The sequence below is a fragment of the Aythya ferina genome, assembly GCF_964211825.1.
Source record: "Aythya ferina genome assembly, chromosome: 2".
Lineage (NCBI taxonomy): Eukaryota > Metazoa > Chordata > Aves > Anseriformes > Anatidae > Aythya > Aythya ferina.
Genome location: NC_140297.1, coordinates 126,082,744 through 126,110,171, shown reverse-complemented (window position 1 = coordinate 126,110,171; position 27,428 = coordinate 126,082,744). Strand labels below are relative to the sequence as shown.

Genomic DNA, 27,428 nt, shown 5'->3' with positions numbered 1-27,428 from the left:
TGCTTGGTAGGGACCCATTAACCAAACTGAGCTTTGCTCCTGAGATTTGTTCGGTGCTAGCAATAAGACTGGCAAAATCATCACTAGCAAAACAGAGCTAGAGACAGAGAGAGGAAGGACTGATACTTCATCATTGCCACAAGCTAATCATTTCTCTCTGAAAACTTTGATTCAAGAAAGATGAATGTCCACAACAGAGAATGTAAGTATGAACTATGGGAAGTCTTTTCAGTTAAACTGGAAAGACTGCAGCCAAGATATTTCTCACTTAACCTTCATCAACAAAAAGGTCAAAAAAGGCCAAAGCGTTTAAGCAGGGCACAGAATGGAAGAGAGCAAAACTTCCTAAGCAAAAGATTAAGCTCACATTCTTTCAACTTTTATTAAAACTATTCTACATCACTCTACACTTTCATTTAAAACAGTTTCCTGACAGCATAGAATGCAAGGTCTTAAAGTAAGAAAAACAGAAGATAAAAGCATAAATGGAAAACAGTTTGTGTACGGTATACAAAATGGCTAAGAATATGAATGATACATGAGAAACAGCAAAAGAGAAATAATACCTACAGCCTTTGCAAATTACATAACATGTATGCCCAAGGCAATCTTCCATCTCATGTACTTCCATGTACTTGTACTGTAAGACAAACAGTTCCCACGGCATATGTGGCTTTAGCCATAGTAGAATACTTTTGTCTTACTTCTAAGTAAAAATAAGCTTCCTTGCTTCTAAGGAAATATAAAAATATAAATACTCTTCCAGCACTAAAAAAAAAAAAGAAAAAAAAAGTCTGAAATTAAGGTCTCTAGCTATGAGAAAACAGCTTAGTTCCTCTTTGACACCATCAGCCCCCCAAGTCCATTACAGCAACTACAAGGTAGATAGTGCACAGTAAAATATGATACATGATAAATGCCTCAGAAGTGTTTGATTAAGAATCACTTGTGCTCAGGATTTCTCCTGGAAGAAGAGATAAGTATACCTCCAAGCAGACTCAAATGTGGATAGATCAATAGACACGTGCAAGAACCATGCTGACGCACCAATGAAAGAAAGAGAATGGATTTTCTTTCCATCCTCCACTTGCCAAATCTGATTTATGATCCTTAGGACGATCTCTCAAACATGATTCAGATTCCTATTTTGTCTATTTCAGAAGTTGCCTATCCACTCAGATTCATTGGTGATGCCTGTATCTATAGACTCACAATGGAAATGTATTGCCCACCTGAATTTTCATCCTCCACTGTATAGTAACATTGTTTCTATTAAGTCTAGATGCCAATGATTCATGATGAATCAGGGAGAAGAGCTTCTTCTAACGACTGGCCCATGCAGAGCTTTGAAGATGAGGGCAGAGACATGGGCTCCTCATTTCATACCAGATGTGACTCAGCAAGGTGCCTGGAAGACTGGGGTGAGGCATTCTTGAGATGTGCACTGCCCTGTGTTAGGCTCTCATCCAAACTGATGGCAAGAGTTTTCCTAAAGATGAGTTGTTTGACAGTAAGGTCAAGACCACAAAAAACACAAACACAAACACGAAAACACACAGACCCATAAATACATGCATTAAAGAGATTAATTCCAAAATGAAAAGCTCAACACATTCTTCTACTGCAGGCAATAGAAAAATGGCATTTCTGGCAGCTGTAGGTAGCTGAACACTAAAAAAGAGTGAATAGTTCAAATAGCTACCAGATTCAACACACTGGTGCTCTAAACGTTTGCATGTCTTTTCCATTACTGTGTTAACACTTGTGTCCCAGTCAATGTTTTGGGTGAATCAGTATTAGTACAATCAGTGTAGAACATGAATCACTGATAGTCATTATCTGAACTTTCTCTGATCAAAGGGCAAATGTACCTGCAGCAATTTCAAAACAATAATCAAGGTTTCTTGTATGTCACACAAAAAGAGAAATGCATAATACATGCATAGTCTTCTCACACTGCTTATGCTGTAGCATCTGCCAGAAGGAGTGGTGAATTCTCCAGGCTTATATACAAGACCCTGACATTGTCAAAATGAATAATGTCATGATATGGTTGCACAATATCCACAACAGCATGGACTTCCGTTCTAGCTAGCCATGCTCTTCTTTTACCCAGGTTTTTCAGCCTATGCTGGCAACTATCTTCGGCTAAAAAGAACTCACAAGATTTAATGGTTATCTTTCTATGTGAAAGGTACCCACAGTACCCAAGACCACAACAACCAAGACCCAATGGTTCTATGTCAAGGTGGAGGCTGGTGATGAGTGGTGTCCCTCAGGGGTGTGTCTTAGGACCGGTACTGCTTAATATCTTTATTAACAACATAGACAGTGGGATTGAGTGCACCTTCAGCAAGTTTGCAGATGACACTCAGCTGAGTAGTGCAGCTGACACAACAGAAGAATGGATGCCATCCAGAGGCATCCAGAGACAAGCCAGATAGGTGGGGCCATGTGAACCTAATGAGGTTCAACAAGCTTAACTGCAAGGTGGGTCAGGACAATCCCAGACACAAGCACAGACTGAGAGAAGAACTTAACTGAGAGCAGCCCTGCAGTGAAGGACTAGGGGGTTCTAGTGGATGAAAATCTTGACATGAGCCAGAAGTGCATGCTTGCAGCCCAGAAGGCCAACTGCATCCTGGGCTACATCAACAGAGGAGTGGCCAGCAGGTGGAGGGAGGTGATTGTCTCCCTCTGCTCTGCCCTCATGAGGCCCTACCTGGAGTGCTGCATCCAGGTCTGGGGCCCCCAGAACAAGAAGGATGTGAGGCTGTTAGAGCAGGTCCAGAGGAGGGCCACAAAGATGATCAGAGCACCTCTTCTATGAAGAAAAGTTGAGAGAGCTGGGGATATTCAGCCAGAAGAAGAGAAGGCTCTGGGGAGACTTCATTGCAGCTTTTCAATACTTAAAGGGGGTTTAAAAAAAAAAAAAAAAAAAAAGAGCAAGGTTTTGCTCAGTCAAATACTGATAGGACAAGGAAGAATGGTTTTAAACTAAAAGAGGGGAGATTTAGATTAGAATTTCTTCACTGAGAGGGTGGTGAGGCACTGGAACTAGTTGCCCAGAGATGTTGCAGGTGCTCCATCCAAAGTTATAGCATCCACCTATAACAATGCCATCCAAAGTTTTGGAAGGTATTCAAGGCCAGGTTGGAGGGGGATTTGAGCAACCTGGTGTAGTAGAAGTTGTCCCTGCCCATGGCGGGGGGCTGAAACTAGATGATCTTTAAGGTCCCTTACAATCCAAGACATACTATTATTCTATGAAATAAGTCTGTGTTACTTGTTATGACCTATCTTTTGAGATATGGTTATACCGCATCTCAAAGCATTCATAAGTTGCTAAATTGCAAAAAAAAAGACTTGCATTTGTGGAAAGGAAAATTTTGCAGAGAAAGTTAGTGAGAGGAAAAAACAGAAAGTGAACTGTATAAGATCACTTTTGCATAAGATGCAAAAGACCTAGAAAAAATGATGCATCTGTTTCAACACCTCTGTGATGACATTTTGTCTTATGTTGAACTGTTTGCTATTCTTCTGAGGAGCCTGGAGATCCCTGACTACACGTCCTTCAGCCTCTCTTCATTTTACCCTTCCTCACTTCAGAGGATCCATGCTTTAAAGGAATTCCCCATACCAATAAGATCAAAAAAACTAACTCAGCAGCTTTTTGAGCTTGGGAGTTAAGTCTACAGAGCAGCAGAGCACAGGAAACCTTCCTCTGTAAGTCTATATGCCAGCAATGGACTGAAGTTTACAGTGAGATAAGAAATGCCGACCTTCTACTGATATAGAGATAAAAGAAACTACTGGAATGCCTGATAGATAAACTTGGGTTAGCTTCAGAACATTTTTATTGGTCTAACTATGGTAATGGTCTCCTAAATCCTATTCAATGGTGGCCAAACAGATAACGTTACAGCCTCAGTTCATAAATTGGCTCTAGATGTAAGATAGATCATAACAATCCAAGGTAAATTCATATGTGTTTTATTAGGGACACATTCAGGAATTCAGGTGTTAGAGCTATTCTTTTCAGTAACATAGCGGGGAATGACACAAAGGGAGTCTTTGATAAAAATTAGTACAAAGGTTGACTTAATATATACATCCTTACTCTTAGCAAGTTACCAAACCCCAAATATTATTCTAAAATCTCCTATCATTAGCGTCTCTGCAGTATTTGGCAAAAGCAATAGTTAAAAAATGCTGATTATTTACAGCATGTTTTGTTTATTATTGCACTACTGTTCTCTAATTTGTGACTGGCTTGCCCTGAGGCAACCAAGCCAGTGGGTAGTAACCCTCAAAAGGTTTAGTATAGCTAAATCCAGAAACATGGGTACTGGACTTTTAAAGATTTTTGTTGTCTTTCCTCCATTCTTTTCCATCATCACACCTGTGTAAGACCATCTGTTATTCCCCAGTGTACCTTTAGAGCTTGCAGGCCCCAGCAGCACCTCAGATCCCCCTAAACTTCATCTGTCCCACAGCCTTTGGACATTCTTTCAAGAAACAAGAGTGGGCGGTTTTCTAAACATAATTCTGTAACTTAAATATTTTAGAAAGAAAAGATTATGCATTTTTCTTGTCAGCATAGCCCAGTACAGAAGCTGATGACATTTTAGATGAGTACTGTGTTCCATTTCTCTGGTTTGTATCTCAATAACTTTTAATCTAAAATGAGTATCCTCGTCTTTTCAAGTGAAGCATGGCTCCTCCTGTTCAAATGAGAGACCCACTTCATACTTCTGTGGAAACTGTAGGAGACACCTTAAAGAGATGTGTAGGAATTACATTCCAGTTATTCAAATACAGACAATGTTCATCCATGGCATCACTCATCTATGGGTCAACCAAGAAACTCAAGATGATATCAAGTCCCTCCAGCTTAAGCTCCTTAGCAGTCCTGGTAGAACAAGTGGGTAAGCTTCAACCCCTACTTGTGCTACTGAAAGAGGCAAATGTCTTTGAAGGTTTTTAAAAGGAAATACTGTCTGCCTACCTGAAATGCCTGAAGGCCTTTAGAGGGACTCTCTTCATTGATCAGAGAGAGTACATGCCTATAGGTAGCTGCTTTGTAAGTATTTATTGTTCTGAGGCACCTCAAGTACCTTGGCTATGAAGACTGGATCCCACCCTCATCATTTCAGTCATGTTTTTAAAAAGTAGCTAAGTAGGTACTAGCATTTATTTTCCCTTTTCTCCTCTACACTTCTTATTCATTTCTCTCCAAAGCTTATCTGTATATTTAAAATATCAGAAACAGCAACCAGTGTCTTTCCATATTCTAAGTCACACTGCAGCAATTCTCTCTGTAAAAACGGATATGCTTTCATTAAAAGCATACACATTTAGCTTTTTGCTCATCACACCATTAGAATGATTTCATGTCTATTATCACACACTTTCCTGTAGATATACAGTGTTCCAGGCTGCAGGGTGAGGAGTCACCAGGTAGATGAGTGATTTTACAGCTCACACCCTCTACAGGGTTGGTCACGTTTCTCCCCCTCTCTGCAAGCCACCAGGTCCAATCTCTTCCTTTGCACCAGCTCAGATGCTGAGCCATCTGCCCACTTTCTGAGTTGAATCAGCTCACCAAACTGGCAGCAAAAGTAGCTTCCCACTGCTCCAGTGAGCTCATCCAGCACACCAGGAGGTGAGTCAAGAGCCAGACCTGGCACAAGGGAGGAGATGGGAACACACAGCTGGAGGCAGAGGATGGGAGGATCAAGGATGGCTTTCTCCAGGGCTGTAAGCAGAGTCAAGGAACCTCACCCTCAATAAAATCTCTTTACCAAAATGGAAATTATCAGACAAATGATGAGAAATTCCAAGGAGGAGCTGATTACAGTAAACCTCAGGTATTTTTTTTTCTTCTTTTTAATTGCCAGGCACAATATACACAAATCCACCTTATTCACAAAGTCTGCATGCATTTACATAGTGAGATTTGGGATTTCCGTTAGTTTCCTCCTTGTTTTTGGAGCTGCATGCATACATGTCAGCTTCCTCAGCAACAGTAAGGATTAGGTTTAAAAAAAAACAGAAATGATAGATCTGAACTTCTCACGTAATATCTTGACTTGAAGCACTTGAAGCTTTACAAAGGAGGCTAAGTATCACAAGACTACTGATAAAAGTCAGGAGACTTGGCAGTTCTGCAGACATTTATGGGCTTGGTAACACATTTTTCTCTCTTTAAGTGAAAACAGACAAAACAGTGCACATGTTAGAATAATGAACATCTTGGCACATTGCAATTACAATACTGGAACAGACCACTGTTCTGTTTTTATGGATGCTTTAGAGAAAAACAATCCCTATTTTCAGCTCCCTGTTACATTTATTCTCCATAAATCTTGTGCCAAAGGTTTCCCCATTTTCTCTGTGGGTTTTCCAGATAGACTTCACCTCCTGTGAAGCACCAAAAAAATACAGCTGCTGTGGAGCAGCTCCTCTCCTTGCTAGGATGTGTTAGAGTCACATCATAGAGAAACGACAATGTCATCGACATTCAGAAAGACAACATCAGGAGAGATTTTATTTAAAACATGAAATTATTGACTTCCAGTGTCTTACTTTCATTTAGAAACTCCGTGAATTATTCTGTGGAAAACCTAGCACTGATCTACAAAATAGCATGGAACCACATCTAACAATCTTCCAGAATATAACAGTGGTATTGTGATACATTTGGCAAAAAAAAAAAAAAAAAAAAAAAAAAAAAAAAAAAAAAAAGTTTCAACAATACTACCAAATCTGCAGAGAGCTATAAAGATTACAAGCTAGAATTCTAAGTTGTATTTTTTTTTCTTTTCTATAAAATAATTTAAAGACAAATTTTAAGAAAGTCATGATAAAGTCTTGAGTAAAAAGATCAGCCATTACAGAAATGTTTCACTGTAACCAAATCACCATTGATTGCTAAGGCTAGGAAGGCTGAGTTCCAAGGCTGATAGCACACAAAGACTTACCAAAGCTTTTAAACAGATCCTGAAAGGGGAGAATAAAGTTCTGGGAAATAACTGATACCAAAACTGCTGTGTGCACTCCATAAACCAAAAGATGAGTTAAATAATACTTTTATCAGAAAATGAAGGTCTTAATGCACCAAAAAAATAAAAAGGAATTCATCTAACCAGTTAGCAAAAACTTTTGAGCAAGAACAAGAAATACTAAGGCAAAGATCTTAGAGAGGCTCTCAGAAGGATTCTACTGACATACCTAAAATTTGCTAAAATAATTCAGCTAGGATAAAAGGTGTCTGGTTTGGCAATTCATATATTACTGTACTGCACTCTGAGGTAACACTGGTGGAGGCCTTAAGAGTCTTTCCATTTTAGAGTGTCCACTACAAGCTCCTGACAGCATCTAACATACATTACTTGGCAGGAACAACAGAAGAGTGACTCTGATCATATGGAAATGGTGAAAGTCATGAAAGTCTAGATGAGAATTTGTGTTGCTGGAAAAAAAAAAAAAAAAAGGCAGGGGGTTGCGTTAGATATTAGGTTGCTGGTCCAGCTGCAAAGGCAAAGAATGATGATTTAGAACTTGTTAAAGGGAAAAAAAAGACTGCCTTGCTGCCACTTCTGGGGCACAGTGAAAGGGGATGATATCACCTCCCATCTCCTGCTGCTTTCCATACATGTATGGAAATGTCCCATGCAGGGACAATGTCCACAGGTAACAACAGTGCAGGGACAGCTGCGACACGATGGAATATTCACCGTGTACATCCACCTTTAACACCCAAGTCTGTAGCTCTGTTACAGCAACTCTACCTGTGGTGGAGGTGTTGGGAAAATGTAACATGGGAAAGACAGCTGCTGGGTGACATGCACGTCACGTAGCTCTGTTGTGAGCTGTGCTATTCAGTACTTTCTAATCTAACATCCTCAAAATCTCCTAAGACAGCAGTTAAAATTTAAACAAGCATTCTGAAAACACACTTGTGATCCCATTATCGGTATCGTTGATGGGATTACAATGAGGGTGGTAATGGTGGAAAATTTTTAGGAGAGATCTAGTATCAACAGCAGGAGTGGCCACTAATTGGATTCTTTCTGTGTCACCACAGAGTTGTCACGGGACCCTGTCCTCTGTTGAACACTGCAGCTCTCAAGGCACTCAGAAAGGAGCTTTCTCAATTGTTATCACATCAGTCTGCCTTCCCACTCAAATACAAATCCCCCAAAGCCCTTTCTAAAGCTAAGAAAATCATGGAAGCCATGACTCCCATGACATCTGCTGCAAGTGTCCAGCCTCGCCAGGATAAGAGTAAGTCCTGGCGTTACACAACACTCAAACTCCTGATCCCGCGTGAACAAACATTATACTGAGTGCAGTATGTAAGTTAAACAAAGCTAGATAATAAACTGCAAACTGTCAAAATAGTCTGCAATAAAGTGATCTCGGCAGAACAGAATTTGCAAATCTTTCAAAATAATTTTTTCCATAGCTTTATAACTTCCACTGTGCATGGGTTTTACAACATCTGTCACATTTGGAAACACCGTCCCCATCATCTCAACATTTTTAATAAACTGCTTTTATCAGTTCCTGATGAGAGCTATTACAATAATTTTCACACTGATCCTTGCAATCTCTAGGATACTTCAGGTTTCTAAAATGCATTTTTTCCCTAATGACCTCTCATTTAGCCTACTTTTTAAAGATGTATTTATATGCCATTTGGAAATTTACCAAACAGCTTTTTTTTTTTTTTTAAGGTAGAGTTACACCAAACATAATTATTTTTTCCTCTGAAGATGAGATAAAAAATCAATGAAAAGCCAAGGAGATATGCCAAGCAGGAAAAATTGAAGTTGCCTATTATGATGAAACAAGCTCACCCACCTTGATTATAAAGTGTTAAGAAGAGGAAGCCCCTGACAAGTAATAAAGTGACACATAATTAAGACAATTCAGGGCAGAACACATTCTGACTAGAAAACGTTTTCTCAGGCTCTGTTTCACTGTTTTGGAGCAATGAGGAAAAAAAAAAAAAAAAAAAAAAAAAAAAAGTAGCACTTTGAAAACAGCCCTATGAAAACAATCAATATCCAACCTAGTCTTCGCTAGCTGGGAGTGGGTGGAAAATTTTTGGGGAAAAGGAACCCACCAGATTTTGTGTGGCACAGATTCCCTCACATTCCCAACACAGTTGATAGTACAGACATGCCTGGTATGTTCAGTATTCCCTATCAAGCAAAGATGAATTAGCCGCAACAAATATGTATTACAGCTTTCATGCAGCAGTTTACGGATCTTTTTGTACCTCTGGAATTTCTAACCTTGAGCATATCATGGATCTACTAAGGTTGCACTGGTCTCAGATCTCTTCCTCAGATTATTTTTATCTCACTGTGAGGAACATCTCTGTGAGTTCTGAGCACTTTTACAGCTGCTAGGATGCTAATGGGAACTTCATGTGTGTACCCAGTACAAGTGCTCTCAGGGTAAAAAAAAAAAAAAAAAGCCAATGTCAAAGGAAGGTATGTAGAAGTCACCATAAATATGTCTTTGAATGTTTACCATCTGGAACAGTAGATTACATTTTGACAAGAAGCTGGACTACCCCGTGGGCATTGTCTTTTAAACAGCCCCATCATTATAAAGGAAGGAAAAACATGATTTGCTGTTCCTAGTTTCTCAGTAGGATTTTCTGGCAGTGCTAGAGAAACTTGTTTGTGTTTTTTTTTTTTTTTTTTTTTTTTTTTTCTCTCTCTAGTAAAACAGTAACAAAACAGATATGTGTCATTAGCTAAGCAGTTTCTTGAAAAACATGGTTTTTATAGATCATATGATCTATGATCAGACAATGCCCATGGAGAGGGCTACATCCAGTCTAGGCTGTGACAGCAGCAGACTGAACATCTCACAGGGCTGAACATTGCTGCACCTTATCCTTCTTGGAAGACTGTGTGGTGGCTTTCTGGGCTTCTCACAGGACAGACTGGGAAAAGTGAAGAGGAGAAATCGAATATACATGGCATACAAGGCATTAACACAGGCTCATAATGTGTTTTTTTTTTTTCTTTTTTTTTTTTTTTCTTTCTTTCTTTTTGGGGGAATGGTTGGGTGGTTTGTTCTTGTTTTGTTTTTCATTTTTAAGCTTGTAAAGTTTCCATCAGTTTTCATAGTGAGAAAGGGTGGGCTGAGAGAAATATAAAAATGGTCAAATGTATTCACGTAGGTCTTGATCTGGTCATACAGCCTTATTAGGGATTTGGCTTATTTGAATTTGCTGTGGGTCACTTCTGAGGACACACACTTACTGAAGGGTCTGTTTGAAAATACATGCTAAGAACAACCCATAAAGGGGCCAAATAGCTTCCTTACTGATAAAAAATAAAATAAAATAAAATGGCTTGAGACAAAAATATATGTGCAACTTGAAACATGGTTTTATGGGCATCGTTATACAGTTGAATGCCAAAATCACAAAGCACCAGCTATAAATCCCCTTGCTCAGCCTACTACTAAACAGATCTTATTTCAGAATGCATCATATACAGTATTATTTATAGAATATCTCACCTGTAAGTGGTGAGGACAGTGTTAGATTTCTTTCACAAGTAGCAGGCCAATAATTCATAAACACCACAGGTATGTGAGGGTTAGTGTGAAGATCTGTTATAGTGTGAAAGAAACAAATCAGTTTGTTACTGTGCACAGTGAGACATATATACAGTGTATGATTTATTTTAAAAGGCAAACAACCCATTCTCTATTATTTCCATCTAGGTAATTTAGAGTAAAACAATGAGAATATCTAAATTCTCTGATAAGCTAATGTATTCTAATTACTGATAACATTTCTGACTTCTCAGTTAGCATGCTGGGCTTCCCCCACGCTACAGACATCAATGAATTTAATAGGTAAAATTAGATGAAAATGATAGAAGAGTGCTTCCATAGCTAATTTGTAATTACATTTCTCCCCCTTTTCCTTCCCAAACATAATTTTTTCCTTACGTTTAATTAACACTTCAGATCACTTGTTTAGAATCTATAAATATAGTGAGACTTTAATGATCCATTATAGTGATGCTACTTAGTTTTCAATGACTTGTAAAACTTTCACAAACAGATCTGCAAATGAATTACATCCATCTGCTCTGCTGCAGCTGCAAGAGCAGCATTACATTGTAAGCTGCCTTTTCCTACTTTCTTGGTTCTCTCTTAACTTTAATCCCATGTGTAAACCAAACCGTCTCCCTACCGATCATCAGAAGCCCAGCCAGGTTTCTGTAAAGCAGCCTTCAAACTTTACAGACCTCTCAAACGCACTCTCCAAACACTCTGCGTCGCCTCACAGCTGAGCCGCAGACAGGCTACGCTGCTCAAGCATCCTCGGCCAAACCTAAGAAACGCTCTGCCACGCTTTCTCCCCCCTCCCGACCACGCACTTTGCACGAACCTAGCGCAACACCCAGGCACTTCCAGCAGCAGAGCCAGCACCAAGGGCTGCATCCCTGCCGCTTGCCATTTCCCGGAGCAGAGCTCGCAGCACGTGTGTGCGAGGTGGGGGGGCCGGCAGGACACACTGCTCCGGGAGAGATTTTCTAATCTACACCTCCACAAGCGTGACCTTAGCTGCGTTAAGAGTGTTAGCTCTGCGCGGACAGCCGAGCATCAGGCAGTGCTCGCTGTTATCTGTCAGCCGTACAATAGCAGCATTGATAAGGCAGCAGCAACTGGCTTTGACAAGTGTGCTGGGCTAGCATTCCTCTGAAAACCGGGAAGGAGAAAGAAAAAGAGAGAGACGAAAAAAAAAAAAAAAAGAAAAAAGAAAAAAAGAAACAGGAGGTGCCTTTTACTTTACCTGAACAAAGTGTGGGGCTTTAATTTTCCCTCTGAGCTGCTGGAAAGGATTCCTCCCTCTTCTCCCCCAGAGCTAGGTAGTTCTTCTTTTGCTCGCAGCGCACACTTGGGGAAGACCACACAGCTCCAGCAAGGCTGCCTTTCTCCCCTAATCCCCACTCGAGTGTGATGACACACACTAACCCCAACCATCTGTTGAAACACGTCCTCAAGCACTCAGCACAGTGGTGTGTCAAGACGGGCTGCCCAATCCAATCGCTGGGGCTGGGTGGCTCTTAAGGAGCTGGAGGCAGAGACAAGGGCAGAAACTATAGGGCTGAGAACTCTTTAGCAAAGTAACCTGAGATTTTGAGAACGGGCTGCTATTGAAAAAAAGAGCAGAAGGGGGAGGTACTAGCGGGAAGGTAGAGGGAGTGGATTAGTCCGGTGGCCACTTCTCACAACTCCCTGTATTCCCAAGGGACCACTGGGACCCCCTCGCAGTGGCATGCACAGAAGCACAAGAGTAACACTAAAATCGTATTTATTTATTTATTTATTATTTTTAATGGCGGGTCTATTGAGGGCAATCTCCTCTTGAGGGACGCTTTTCTAAAAGACATAAAAAACGCAGCCTGGGATCCTGATAAACTGCTAAGGCGGTTTGAACGGCGCTGTGATGTGACATCGGCAGCCCGGGATCCCCTCTCCTCGCCGATCCTCGACTCTCCCGGGAGGCTGGAGGCAGCCCGGGGGGCGAGGAGCGAGAAGGGGGGTTGGCTGGGGTCCGGAGGGCAGGCATTCATACTTCAGCGGGGATATCTGCAGATCCTTACCGCAAACCCTTGCTTTCCCGCACTCCGCGTAAATGAACGCGCTTCCAGGCGCGCCCGCGCAGTGTCCGCGCCCCCCCACCACGCCCCCGCTGCCAGCACCCTGTTGCTTCCCCCCGCTTCTCCCTCTCGGGGTGCAGGCTAGGGTTCGAGGCCCGCTGCCCTTCCCCGAAGGACTCCGCAGCCCCGGCCCCCCTAAAGCCCGGGCTGGAGTCTGGGGGCAGCGCCTCGGCAGGTCTGGGTTGTGTCTGGGCTGTGCCTCAGTTTCCCTCAGCTCCGAAGCCAGCATTATCACACCTTCCTCCCTCTCGGGGACGCTGCCAGGAAAAATACACTAATTTACAGAAGATGTCCAGGAAGCATAGATAAGCGACACTGAAAAACTGCTAAGTGCCAAAGAAACAGTTCTTTCCTTTCCCCTCCCTGTAACCGGATAGTGCGGAAGAGAGACTTAAAATCTCAAGGGTTTTTACCTCATTACCAAGTGCCTGACTTGACACTTGCATTAAATCTACATTTCACATTATGACAGATGTTGTATTTTCTTTGAACTGAAAGGGAGGAACGTCGTTTTGGCATTAGAAGTTACTCTAAAAGTGTTAACATCCAACTTGAAGGTTTGCAATCGTGAAAAGACACACTCTACCCAGCTATATGAAAGCCATATGAAAGCCTTGAAATGTTGATTTGGCTTACTTGTTCTGTAATACCTTACACAAGCCAGTTTCTGAATCGCTGGTGAATGCTTAATAAAAAGTGAGATTAAAGAGCCGTGCTTTGTGCCCAGCTAGTAGTTACCAGAGCCGAGTTGGGGAAGAAAGAAGGAAGAGGAGAAACTATAGTCACGATTGCGTTTGCTCAAATTCTTACCAAAAGTGATTATGTGGTGTCTGTTTCAGCCTATTAAACTGAAACTGCTTTCACAGATGTTGGGTATTCACTCAAACACTCCTCCTTAATCTGCTAATTCCAGATAAATAAGCAGCTAAACAATATTTTCAACAGTGATATGTGGCAAAGAAGGGATGTAACTACTGTCCCTGGGGTATCATAAGATTATTAATATTGCCAATTATTTCTTCAGGGCAAGTGTTTGGTTTGATTTTGTTTTATTCTAGCAGATTGTGGTCTGTAAATAGACTGGATAACCTTACATGTTTAGAAATCCCTGGAGACAGTATTAACTAGTTTCCATCCCCTTTAACTTCACTTACCACTATTGTATCAGTAACTGCATTAAAAATATACATCAGAGATGCAGAATATCAAAAAGCCAAAAGAATTGTGCCACATCATTCCATGTACTGGATTATTGCCTAATGTGCTGCTCAGCTCAGGACCGTTCTATTTGATGAGAGGGGAAGCAAACTAAGCAGAGTTAAGCTCTAGGTACTTCTAACCAACATGAAAGACAGTTACGTGAAGTACAATTATGTTGTGTTGTGTGTATACCTACACAATCTTGTGTATTATATCTGTGTATAAATATACATAAACGAGGTACTCAACATTCATACGATGTACAAGCCCAGCTCTGTTTTTTCTGTTTTTTTTTTTTTTTTTTTTTTTTTTAATGCCTGTGTAAATCAGGCATGCCTCTGCTGATGTCTGTCAAGTCAAAATAGTGTAAAATTGACATGGTTAAAAGGAGCCCTAATTGCATGTTTTGTACACAGAAACACATGCATGTACACACTTATCTTCAAAGACTCTTCAACAACTTGAAATACAAACTTTCATCTCCAAAACCAAAGTTAGCAATAGCCCTCAAACATTGTGCATGATCATGTTTTCACATAAAAGCTACCACTGATGTTGCAGGATAATTTAACCACTACTTGTATGACTGCAGCCAGATTTAGTTTGCTGTGACAGTTTATAACAGACTTTTCCACTGCTTCTCCTCTATCCAGACTGCCATCTGCAAACAGTTTAGATTTTAAAGGCTGAAAGGAAAGCTGCACTGAAGAACTGTACCTGAAATACTGTTAAAATAGTGCATCACAGAAACACGTTCTCAACTTGACTCTTGGGCCTGTGATCTCCAACTAGGGTCAGACTGGTCCAACACAGGTAAGACTTGTAATTAAGTAAATAATACATTACTGCAAGTAACTCAGGACCACCCTAATATGCCATATTAATTTGAGTTAATTGCAATATCTAGAAATCATCAGTCCTGTTTTGTTCCCCCAGTTAATATATCCCTTACTTACTAGTTTTAATTAGTTTCCATGGTAGCCAGCAGCTGTCTTTAAACTAGAGCACTGAGCTTCTCTCAGCCTGTCTGGACTAACCTCACTACCTTTCCTCCAGCACAGATGGCCTTGGCAGTCTAGTTTTGTGTGTCTGCGCAGACATATGTAGACATTCACACTCACATGTGCACTTCTGCTCAAGAACCTCATGTAACTCTGGCATTTTCAGCTCTTCAAAGTAATTAAAGGGGATTTTTTTTTTTTTTTTTTGTGTCATGGTTCTTGCAGCAACCTCAATCTACCTCTGCTACCAATATGAATAAAATCTGCTTTTTTATTTCCTTGAATCATCATAAGTCCACCCTGGATTCAATTAATTTTGAAGTGTTTATATGGGAACTGGTAAGGCTCTAGAACATGACTATAAATGCAGAGAAAAACCCACGGTAAAATTGTAACCTGAAATGTGCATATGCAGGGACTCACATTGAGCTTGGATAACATATTGGTCAGATATAATATACTGAGTGACAAAGAAAAGGTAAATAGGGAGTTACCAACAAATGTTTCTCTCAAAAGATCCTGGTGAATGGCAGATTCAAAGAAACAAAAGAAAGACAAAGAAACAAACAAACAATTTTTTTTTTTCTTTTTTTCTTTTTTTTTTTTCCCCCCACATAGAACATAGTTAAGACTTGGAACTTCTTTCTGCAGGATGCAGAGAAGGAGAGTGTTCAAGTGTTCCAGTATTCAAGTGTTTGCACAAATTCATGAAAAAAAAAATCTACTCACAACAAAATATAGACATAGAACTTCTTGTACAGGGAATCCCTAAATTGCTTGGACAGGTCATTTTGTGCTTGCCCTGTTCTTATACTCTACCCCAAGCATCTACTACTTTCCAGCACTGGAAGGTGTCAAGCCTATTACACTCATGACTTAGAGTGGTACAGATGTTCATCCTTTCTTATAAGAATTTAGCCACTGGTATTTTTGGATTTCATCATTGGGCGGTATAAGAGAGGTGAATTCCTCCAAAGAATTTCAGCCAAGATTTTTAAAGGTTGGCTCATAAATCCATATTCAGGAACAGAAGTAACAATGGTCTGATTAAAAGTATTGAGTATACAGCAGCTGCTACTGGAGTCAGCAGTTAACTTTACTTTTCTCTATATTTAGGCATTCCGAAACCATGCATGGGTTCATGCAAATTTTGAGTGCTAAATCCAGAAGAATATTCTATATAAAAATCTGTTTGTCTGTTTCTTAACCTGAAATCACCTAAATTCCATAGACACATGGACTTTTAAAATCATTCCCTGGGCACCTCTGTGCATTTCCCCTATGCTGAAAGCCTGTACCCAGGGCCAAGCAAGATTCAGGAATCCAGTACTCCTTCACTTCAGTCTTACAGTTTGCTTTATTGGGCTCTTAGTCTTCATCTACCAAAATAGAAGTATGGCTGCTAGTTCAGGTGTCTGAGAACCATTTATATATTTTTGAGTCTAAAATAATTTGCGATGTGGGCATATACATGTACTCACTCCATATGAATCCATACATATGGTAGCTAGAAAAAGACTGCTTTAGAAATACCATGAGGGTGTAGTTCTAGACTCACAATTACCTGCCCATGCATAGCTGTTGTGGGAATGAAGTGTCTAGCCTGCTTCAGTTTTTAAAGGAAACTTTCCTGCAACAGAATCAGATGGTATGGAAGTTATACCCAACCACAATTTATCTCAGGTCTACAATGTTAAAAATAGTCTCCCTGAGGCATAACTTGAAGAGAGATAGAGTGCAGGTGAGACAGAGAAAAGTTCATAATTAACTAAATTTATCACAGGGCTTTACAATTTGTCAGATTGTTGTCAACACTATCATTTGCCCCCAGAAGAAGATTAATGGTTGCAATGATCATCAGTCCCAAATTGTTACTTCATTTACATATCCTCCCCAAATACTTGTTCTCTTAAGTTATTGTTTCTTCTAAGGTAGCTCCCTTATTAGTACTTGCATAGTAATTTAGTACCAAGAAAAGACATTGCAATAACAAAAAGACATATTTCATGCTGTAGCAGGAGAGATGGTTAAATTTGTCTTTGTTTTTTTTTTTTTTTAATATACCCAGAAAAAAAAAAAGGAAGGAAAAAAATTAAAATCCCACATATTTGTCATGTCATGCTTAGAGAAAAGAAAACAAAACCAGTAAAATTTTTCCAAGCTAGAGCCTAATATGACGATTTAATGCACTGAGAAACTGTGGTTCTTCTCTTCTCAGCTGCCAACTGGCCAAGAGTTCCAACTCCAGCACAGTAAACAAGTGATCAGTGAGTCTGGGAAGAGCTCAACGCACCAGACACTTGGAAAACAGAGGCAAATAAAGGGAGGAAAATCAACAGACTTAAGTCTGTCAGCACAAGGTAGGTGATCCCATGCTCAGTAGCAGTGAAAGTACTAAGGAGAGAGTATATACGGAGTCTACGAGGCTTTAAAGTGTGAGAACTCAGTGAGCAATGTGCTCTCAGAACTTATGCTGACTTTGCATTTTTGGACAGAGTTCAATTTCATTACTGAAAAAAAAATGAGGTAAACCATTCAATACTTAACAAAAGTTGAAAAAATGCCAACAATTTAGAAACCAGAATGCCTCATAGCTTTTTGTGTTAATTATTAGTAAACTGATGACCAATGGTCATTGTTAAGTCCCTCCCTCTTACATAATTCTTATCTTTGTCCTTAATCCCTTAAAACTTCCAACCTGATAAAACTGCAGTGACAAAGAACGAAGAACTTAAATGACACCATAGTCAATAAAATTTTCTTTATGAAGGTTCAGTCTTAATGTTTTCCCCTTTGAGTATGCCTTTCATATTGCACATAATCAAGGTACCACTTGCCTAAAAAAACAACTGTATTCACAATGTTCTGGACAGAGCGTGGGAATACACATAGTTTAACATACAGATTCATTTTTTTTCCTAGTGAGTCAAGGAAACAACAGCCCCTGTAGCCCTTTTATTTTTATAACAACAAAGCATCAAGCAAATCCCATAAAATACTGGGAAAATATTTAATTTAACCTCTTTGTGTTCTCATCTCAAACATAATTATGATAATATTTGAAAACAGAAAGACCAGACATATTGCAGACCAATTTATAGCTCTGTATAGATTTTTCTACATAGTAGAAAACATAGACTATTCAATCCTACTCCTTCTGCCTTCACTGAGGGGAAAAGAGGTAAATAGGCTTGGGTTGATTCTTATATCTAACTAATGTCAGAGTTACACCTGCTAAGACAATTGTCCTCAAGGAAATTGGCATCTGATGTAAGCACCTACAAGTGGACAGGCAGACTAATACAGCTGTGATAGCTGGTAGACTCATTGCAAGGCTCTCTTGTCCATAAATCCTGTAGTCATAAGGCCCAATGTAAGCACATACAAAAGTCACAATACATTTCTGAGTGACCAACAGAGTGTTAAAGTGGTATTTATTATGTGGGAGAATGCATTTACTAAAGCTAATTTTCCTAGTGTTGTCATGGGTGCTATTGGTGACACATGTGAAGGGTTTAAATGCCAAAAAACAGCCCTAGAAAAGGATGTGTATATATGTATAGGTAATATCAATATGGAATATATAATATCAAATGAAATATATATGCTGAATGTTATAAGAAATGTATATGCTGAATATTATGAATGCATATAATATATGCATTCATAAAATTATTTATATAATTCTATATCTAATTTCTTGTTGCTGGGCCTAAATTAAGAATATAATAGATTGAAAATATGAACATAATAAAGCAGAATGTTTAGAAGCATTACCTTTAGATAACAATACAAATGTAGCCAGTTACTTTATTTTGGGAGAAAAAAAAAAAAAAGAAGAAAAAATCATTAATGTTTATTCCATCAACCTAACCCAGTGGTCATTCCCTTCTTGAGTGCTAATAGTCCAGGATATTTGCACACTATCTCCAAAAACTCTAGTTCATCTTCTGAAAAAAATCTACAGCTCATGTCTTGTGTCAGTTAAAAAACTTATTTGTAGAGAAAACTGAAAAAGTGAAGACAGAGTGAAAACTGAAATGTAATATTGAGAAAGGCCAAGAGGGATCTGTTAACGTGGAGTGCAGAGTTGCTGGAAGACATCCTGATTACATTACAGGTCAGAAAAATCTCTCTAGATTTATAAAAAGTCCCAACAACAGGTGTGGGTATTGATGTTGATGGGGGACTTCAGTAATAAAGAGAGATGTCATTTCTTTCTGAACAGAGCCAATTTTAGGTAAATATGAGTGATAGTATGAGTGCTCAGTAGAGCAAAGGGTCTACTGAGCAACAGTTTGTTCAATGACATTCACTGTCTATAATTGTGTTGGCATAAGGTTGAGGAAAGGGTAGGCAAAATTCAGTGTTGTAGAAGTGGCAGAAAGATTTGGGGTGGTGTGAGGGGAAGGATGGAAAAAAGCCATGGTGCTTTAGAGAACAAGTGGGTATTAGTCAAGCTTCAGGAGAGCAAAATAGAGCAACAGAGAAGCTTGCCAACTCTTGGTGGAGAGGTATAGAAAAGAACTGGAGGGTCTTTAAAGGTGGGAAGAGGTTTTGGAGGGGTTAGTGAAAGATTTTAAGGGAATAATTGCAGGAAAGGTGTCCTAGCAGAGTCTGATGCAAGGAGGTTTTGATAAAAGTTTGAGTCTGAAAAAAGACATTGGGCTAGCAGAGTTGGCTGGCCACAGCATTTTTGAGAGGCTATGTTTGAGAAAACAGAGCCCAGACCGTTCTGATATTCTGTCCTTTTCTGTGCTTCGTCCTCATCTCTTATGGTACAGGAGGATTTTGCTCCCCATCCTATTGGTATCCCTCTTTCTCACTCTGTATCAATAGCTCTCCCCCACTGCCCTTTAACACAGCAGTCATTCTCCATGTCTCTACTTAAGCAGTCTCTTGGCACTTCCTGGACTGTTTAACACTGAAGGGAAAGAGACATAGGAGAGAGGAAAAGAGCAGGACTGAAAAGGGCAAAGCGAGGCCTGTCTGGAAAAGAGTCTGCTGCTCCTGATGCCACCATAGTTCTGAGTAGTCCTTCAACCCTTTCTCCTCTTCAGCCCTCTGCTCTCTTTCAATGCAAAGCCTACTATGGCAGCAAGGGGAAACTCCCAACAGATAGACCCATCCGCTGTCCTTAGGCTGACACTTACCAAACCCCCTTCTTATGGCGAATATAATTATTATTTACTCTTAGTGGTAATTTAGGGCACTGAATCTTTTCCAAGCTGTGTCAGTGAAGTAGAATTTTAAAAGGACTGGGGCAGGAAGCTATAATATTTGTCTGAATGTTTCATTTTGTTTTTATTTAAATTCCACCTTTGGTTGAAGGGAGGAAAAAATATTTTTCCTCTGCCTTTATTCTGGTAATGATCAGTGGGAAGGTGGAACCTGGTCAGTTAGATTAGTATAAAAGGGAGAGCCAATATTACTTCTGTACAGTCTTAGGGAATTTGGAATATTTTTTATAGTTGGCTCATTCTCCTTCCAAGGCTGTACATAGTTCTAAAAAGAGGACAGAAATGCCATTTTGCAACCAGTTTTGAAATGTGTTTTCATTCCATGCTTTATTAAAATCAAGGCTTTTCTAACACTTTCTTCAGACTGAATATTATCAAAGAGTTGCTATTACACTGAAGAAGCAGAATTCACAAAATATTTGCAGTAAGGGTTGTGGTCTGACATCTAGTTCAATACTCTACAGAGGAGATGTACCTCAATGGCAGATGCAGCCTCAGAGTGCAGGTTCACATTCAGAATATGCCACATTGCCATTGCAAATGACAATCCATCCTTTTCTGCTTTTTGCTTTTTTTGCTTGCTCTGTTCCCTTGGGTTCTTGTTTCTGCTGACTCCAATACATAAACATTAGCTGATCTTAATTCTTATTTTCCTTTTTTTTTTTTTTTTTTTTTTTTTTGTGTGTGTGTGTGTGTTTTGTTTTGTTTGTTTAAATGGTTAAATTTTAGTCAGGTCTCATCAGCTATGGAAATAGATGGAAAGCTTGGGGAATGCTAGTGCTGATGCAAGAAAAGACACGATAATGTACAACCAAGGGAGAGAGAAGGACAAAAACACTTCCTTTCAGAGGTGGTCTCATCTTAAATGGACTTAAGTTGATCTTAAAATCACATTTTGGAACTTGCACGCACTCCAGGAAAGTCAGAGTGGAGAAGCTTTATAACTATCTTCTGCTGAAGAATGGCACTAGGGACAAAAATTACTCCAGTAATGAGCAGTTCTTCTACTAAAGGAAATGAGACATGTCACTAAGATGAAGGCAAGCACTGTTACTGGGCCCTAGCCCAGCTGTAAACCAGTTTTATCAACAATAAAGAAGTTTTCAGTAGAATAGAATTTGTTTTCCTCATAGTGATTGGCTTAGACTGAGGGTAGTGTCCCTGCCATGTTTCTTTGAGACATGACCTTTCTTGTCAGGAAGAGAGCCTGACACAGGAACACCATAAGTAGCCTTGGCTTGTGCTAGAGATTCATTCTGCCAAGGAGTGCCCTTTAAAATCTTCTTTGCATCTCAAGAAGGCCCACATGGTATTTTCCAGATAAAATAATACAAAGACTTTGAAACCTGCTTTAAGTATTTTTAAACCTGGCTGCACTCCTACTTGCTGTCATGACTTTGCTTTGTGGGTCATAAAAATGGCTCACTTGAACTTTTTGAGAAGATAAAGAAATTATGATATACATATGTGACTGTCTATGCACAAACACTGAGAGCTTTATCTTCTACTGCATTTAAGATTTTACTTTTTTTGTTGAGAAAAAGAAGAAAACATGTTTGACCTGTAGTCTTTCCAGAAGCAAGTGAATACCTTAATTAAGTAATCTTTCTGCTATTCCAGGTTAGCCTTGCAGTTGGACCAAGCAGACTGACCATTCCACTGAAATGAACCAAACTTATCTTTCTACAAAATAACATTTCATGCAAACAAATCTACAGCTAGGTTTTAAGACAGTACTATGAGACTCATACTTAGTAATATAAATGATTAATAGCTGTGTCACAGCACTAATAATAAAAATATACTAACAAACTGCTCATTAAAGCTAACTACCAATCTTGATCCCTGCCTGTCCATGCTCTCAAGTAAGAACCCTAAAAGTGAAAGTGACAGAGATTTTAAATGTTTTAGAAATAATTTAAGCTAAATATATGTTCTCTGGTAATCTTTCTGTAAGGAATTTCAGAGAGAGAAATTTCATCACTGAATGACAGTAATTGTTGACGTATTATTGATCATTTTAATAATGAATAATTCCACTTGTGGTTAGTTACTTATTTTAATCAAAACTGGTTATTTTTAATGGAGGCAACATAGTGTCCTACAGATTTTTTGCCATTCGAGTGTTATTCCTGAAATTAGCAGAACCGAAGGCAGTTTGTGTTAACTCTTTCTTATGCTAAACAGCCCTTGTTAGTTTAACAGAACAAAAGCTTTGATTGTAAGTGCAAATATGTGTGAGAATCTAGAGTCAAAGCACATTGGTGGCTTTTTTCTGAATGACTTGCTTTGGTGCAAGTTTCCAAATAAAGATTTAATTGCACCCACTTGCATCAATTACAATATCAAAGCACAGAAGTTATAAAAACAGAAGGTGCATACACAATGGCTATTTCACAGTCTGTTTTGAAAACAGATTAAACACAGTTATAATGATCATTTCTTCAAAAGAATTTAGAGATTATCAGAAACAGAGCAGACTGGATTTTAATTGAAAACTCAGTCTGAAATCTTTCTGTCCCTCCACATTATCTAGGTCTGCTTCATGGCATTCAACTGAATAGTTAATGAGTGGTTTTAATGGGGGGGATTTCAGACCAGGAGATACATTCAATTGCAATACCTAGTTCTTAGTTTTGCAGTGCCTCTGGTACCTTTGGGTGATCTCATTTCCTGAACTCGTGCTTTGACGTAATAACACTTAGCACCTGTACCTATAATTTAGCAATTCATTCTAACAACCCAGACACCCTTCAGAGGCCATTCAGGTTTGAAAATAACTATCTGTAAAATTCCAAAGAGAAATACGACTCCGATAGACATGGAAGCCCTTTGTGACTCTAAAGTTTCAATTTCTCTCTCAAGAGGATTGAATAAAAAATAAAATAAAATAAAATAAAATAAAATAAAATAAAATAAAATAAAATAAAATAAAATAAAATAAAATAAAATAAAATAAGAACAGAGCACCCTTTTATATTTTGTAAATTAACAGTCACAAAGACCTTTGTTTAAACCACAAAAAATCCCTGGAAAGTTTGCTGATGCACATTGTACAATATACTACATATTAAAAAGAAATGATGTCACTGATACTTTTTGAGAAACAGGGGCCTAAATTTAAATGTCTACTAGGCAAATTAAAATTGTTTAATTAATTAATATAGCTCAATAAATATTATATCAAGACATAAACATATATAAGTTCCATAATAAACTGGTTTATATAAAGTCAGGAATATAGCAAAAAAAATAGGAGAAAGTTGATAGAATGATAGAGAAAATGCCTTTATGAACTCAAAGTATCGATAAGTATCGATCATCTTTTTACACAAAGACTATATTTTCTGAAGTCCTTTATTTCCATAAAAAGAATGACTTTACAGACCTCCCAGAAAAGCCCCCTCCATATAAATGTTTTGTTGAAAACCATTTTATTGGAGTTTAATTCTGAGCATTTTGCCAAAGCAGCAGTCACTGCTGAGAGTGCTTGCCATTCTCGTTTATGCCTCAGGTCTTGTCTACAGCATGAGCACTGGACCACTTTAACTTTTCCTAAACACATGCAGTCTCTCAATTGTCCCTTACATCAGGATGGGGCACACCACTGTTTTGCTGATCAGTGGCATGTTTCCTATTTTCCTGCATATGATGTGAAATCCAGGCAAACAACACTAGCACAGTGATCACCCCATTCTGGCACAGGGAAGGAGGATACATTAAATCTCAGAGCCCTTTAACCTGCTTAGAAACTCTCTGTTTGCTTGGGACAAAACTCTTGGGGCATTCTAGTTCTAGCAATGTGGAAGCCACCCCCCAACATCTGCACAAAACTTGCACTAAGTTTTGCTCTGCAAAGAGTCTCTCCCATAGTTATAGAAGAGTAGAAAACCTTTTGGAGAAATTGATGTCTCTTAAATCTACTTGGCTTTTTACTCTCCTAAATCTTAAATATGATTTCTACCACTGGTTTAAATCACTGCAAATTTCTCTGTGGGGATTAAGCATTTTAATCATGCTGACATGAAAAATATCCGGTGATATATCCATTGCATAATCAAGAATAAAAGCTAAAATCTTCTAAAAATATTAGTTAATTTAGAGTATCAAGGACACCAGCTAAGGACATTGAGGGATTAGCAATTGCAGCCAAAGATAGCAAGGTGGCCAATTCAAACACATTAAAAAAGCTTTCCAAAAAGTGGAAAACCACTGTGGTTTTACATCAGCTCATATTTCTGTGCTGTTCTGTCAGCGTCTTTTTTATTGCAAACAGTCTTGGAAACAAATTTAGAAATCACCTACATCTCACGCAAGTTCAAGTACTGGCCTGACAGGAATAGTGATGGACATCTGCACCACGGTCCCTGCAGAGCTGCTTTTTGCATCCTCTGCCGTGCAAAACAGGCGGCTTTGACACATGGCAGGCTGCACACTGCCGGCGCAGGAGGTGAGCAGCCTCTCAAAGCAAATCGTGCTGCAGGAAAGTCAAGCAGAGAGATCTCTTGTGTGCAGAGGGTTGGAACCATGACATAGCTTGTTCATGATAGACTTATCCCTGGTGGCTAGCAGCAGCTCTCTTAGGTTTCAGGCAAAATAAAATAAAATCCCCCTATATAATTCTAATTGACCTACTGTCACAAATGGAAAGTTGTGTGAGGTGCCCTAGATGACAAAGGTCACAGTGACACCTAAGAATTTATCCAAAGTTTGGTTCATGGCATGGAAGCTATCTATATAGGTCTTACATATGCAGTGCAGGCCAGGCAAATGTCTAATGCCTAACATTAACACTGAGATCACATGTTTTGATTGTTTCCCTTTACTTTCATACAAAGCACCTCACTTTTTTTCCTTGCTGTAGGTACATATACTTGAGCCTTGAAATAATAAACAGACAACAGGAGAAGGATACATTGGTTTAGAAAGGAGATGATTGAGTAACTCAGAAATCTTTGAACAAAAGAGCAGAATTTCACATGAAGTCGTCTATTTGTTTTAATTACCTGGTATTCTGGGGCCAAGATGTTTCCAAGTCAAATTACTATAATGAGCCTTTAAAATCTACATTTGGATGGATAAACAAACTGCGTATTTTTCAAGAGTGCCTAGCACTACTGTTGCCTCCACCCTCTATGCAAAGGACTTCCAAGAGATTTGTAGCCTCTCAGACAAATGAGCAAGTGGTTGTAATGAACTAGAAATACAATGTAAATGAAAAGTGGGGACAAGAGCGAGCAAGCTTCAGGAAAGACGCTGGCATACAAGAATCCCACAGTTTATGCCTGCACATTTCCAGAAAGTGCAGAGAAAACAATGTTTTTTTTCCCTCCTAAGTAATGTTTGATTTCTTAATAAAACATAGTACTAATGAAATCTGAAGGAAAAGTATCCAAATTAATAAAGGCTATTGGCAGAAGAGGAAGAACATTTTTGGAGCTGTGGCAGAATAGAAATGAACAAAGAGACATTTTGCAAACCAAACAGTGAAGCTAACCTCAGGGCCAGAAGAGTGAGGTGCTATACTTTAAAACACACAAGACTTTCTCATTTTATACATTTAGGGACAAGCTCAGCAGGACCACATGGGTATAAGGCCAGGAAGTTTACTCTGAATTCACACTAGCACCATGCAGCAGAATTAGAATCACAGCGTCTGGGGAATGGCTCCCTTTTGGTCAAAGTATTTTACAGATAGGATGCCAGGAACTGAAATCCAGTGGAAACAGCAGTTCCCAAACTAGGACTCGGCATCTGGGAAAGAAGGGGGGGGAGGGGGAGGGAATGGGGAGGCAAGAGGTTCTGTCAGGGCTGCAAGCAAAGATAAGGGGTTCTATTTCTGAATGTTGTATACTAGATGAGTTTGGGAGGAGAGGGGGAGAGAAATGTCATGAAAGGTAGAGTTAACTTTGGAGAGGGACACATGAGAAAAAATTTGGGCAAAGCTGCAGCAGAAGCCTTTTTTTTTTTTTTTTTTCCCCAAATCCCCTCTTTTCCATTGTTGCTCCTTGAACAAAAGCAGCCTATGAAAAGACAAAGAGTTAAAACTAAACAGTCTGCCACATATTTCCTCATCTTAGTATCAAATATCTCCTGCAATATTTGCAATTGTCATACCATAAATAGAAATGTTTGAAGACAAAGCTCATTTCCTGGTTTCTCAGAAAATGACATCCCCTTCCTACATGCCACATCTTTCTGTGCTTAGTGCTGGTGGCCTGTATTTCCCCACCATTGTCGCAGTTGTTCTCTTTTCCAGCAGACACAGCCTCACATTCTGTAACCTTTGCCCTTTCATTCGGCCAGAGCCAAAATGCTACCTTTAGAAAACTAATGTACCAGAGAAAATGGAAGTATGAGGCTGGGCTGCCCAATCTGCTATTATCTTACTCTGTTTCTTACCAAGATTTATTTTCTAGAATTCACCTGTAATTTTAAATTCAGGTAATATTTCGTAAAGGAACCAGAGCATCTGAAGACTCAAGATCTCCTTACTAGCACAGTTCCTTTAAAACTAAACCTCTGCCAACCTGGAAAATTTGGGGCAGAATAAATACTGAAAAAGAATAGTACTTTACCTGCTACTTTGAAGTTTTCTTGTCATAATTAGAATTTTCATCGAATTACCTTCCCATTCCCAAAATCAGCTTTCTGCTGACACAAGAGAGCTTCACCTTCTTTTTGATCCTACAAGTGAAGCCATGTGGAAATGATTGAGAGTGACGTCATGAGTTTAGCATTATGATTTAAATCTGGGATCAAGCAGGAGGAGGGGAAAAAATTACACGCATCCATGATTACTGTGTTTGGGTCATTCAAACGCAGGCTTAAAAAAATGAGGTCTTGTCTCAGTGAATATGAAAAGTACCATGTGATCTTTTAATAGGAACTCTTACTTGTCCTCATATACATAGCCAAAATATCAGCTTCTTGCTCAGTCTTTCATTGTTCATGCAACTTTTTGATTGCTGTTGTCAGTAACAGAGGTAAATGTGTTTCAGTGATGCTGTGTGTAAATAAGTTTTTGACCTTTCAAAAGGAGAAGCATGTGTTTCAATAAGCTGCACGCCCCTTCCAGCCTCTCAAGTTGAGCACCTGGAGCATGAAACACTCAAAACCACTGAGTATAAAACACTTACCCATGATTATTATTAATTGTCATAAAATTCTGGTAAATGTCCAGAAGGTAACCTTTATAGAAAGGACATTTACATACAGAAAAAATGTACGAGTAAATCAAGAGTTAGAGAAACTGGTTTGCAGGGAGAAACTTATTA

The 27,428-nt window shown here is 39.2% G+C and overlaps 1 protein-coding gene across 7 annotated transcripts in view; it reads right to left on the bottom strand.

Moving 5' to 3' along the window:
- The window catches only part of SULF1 (sulfatase 1), a 264,797-nt gene that overhangs the window by 122,476 nt on the left and 114,893 nt on the right, over window positions 1–27,428 (bottom strand). For 5 of the 7 annotated variants that reach the window (XM_084509644.1, XM_084509641.1, XM_084509646.1 and 2 more), the window contains exon 1: window positions 11,840–12,156. The exons of 1 other annotated variant lie outside the window; for it this stretch is intronic. The gene's annotated coding sequence lies outside the window, so the exon portion shown is untranslated. Of the gene's footprint in view, window positions 1–10,551; window positions 10,645–11,839; window positions 12,181–27,428 lie in introns of those variants that run through there. One more of the 7 variants, XM_084509642.1, reaches the window with a different exon arrangement.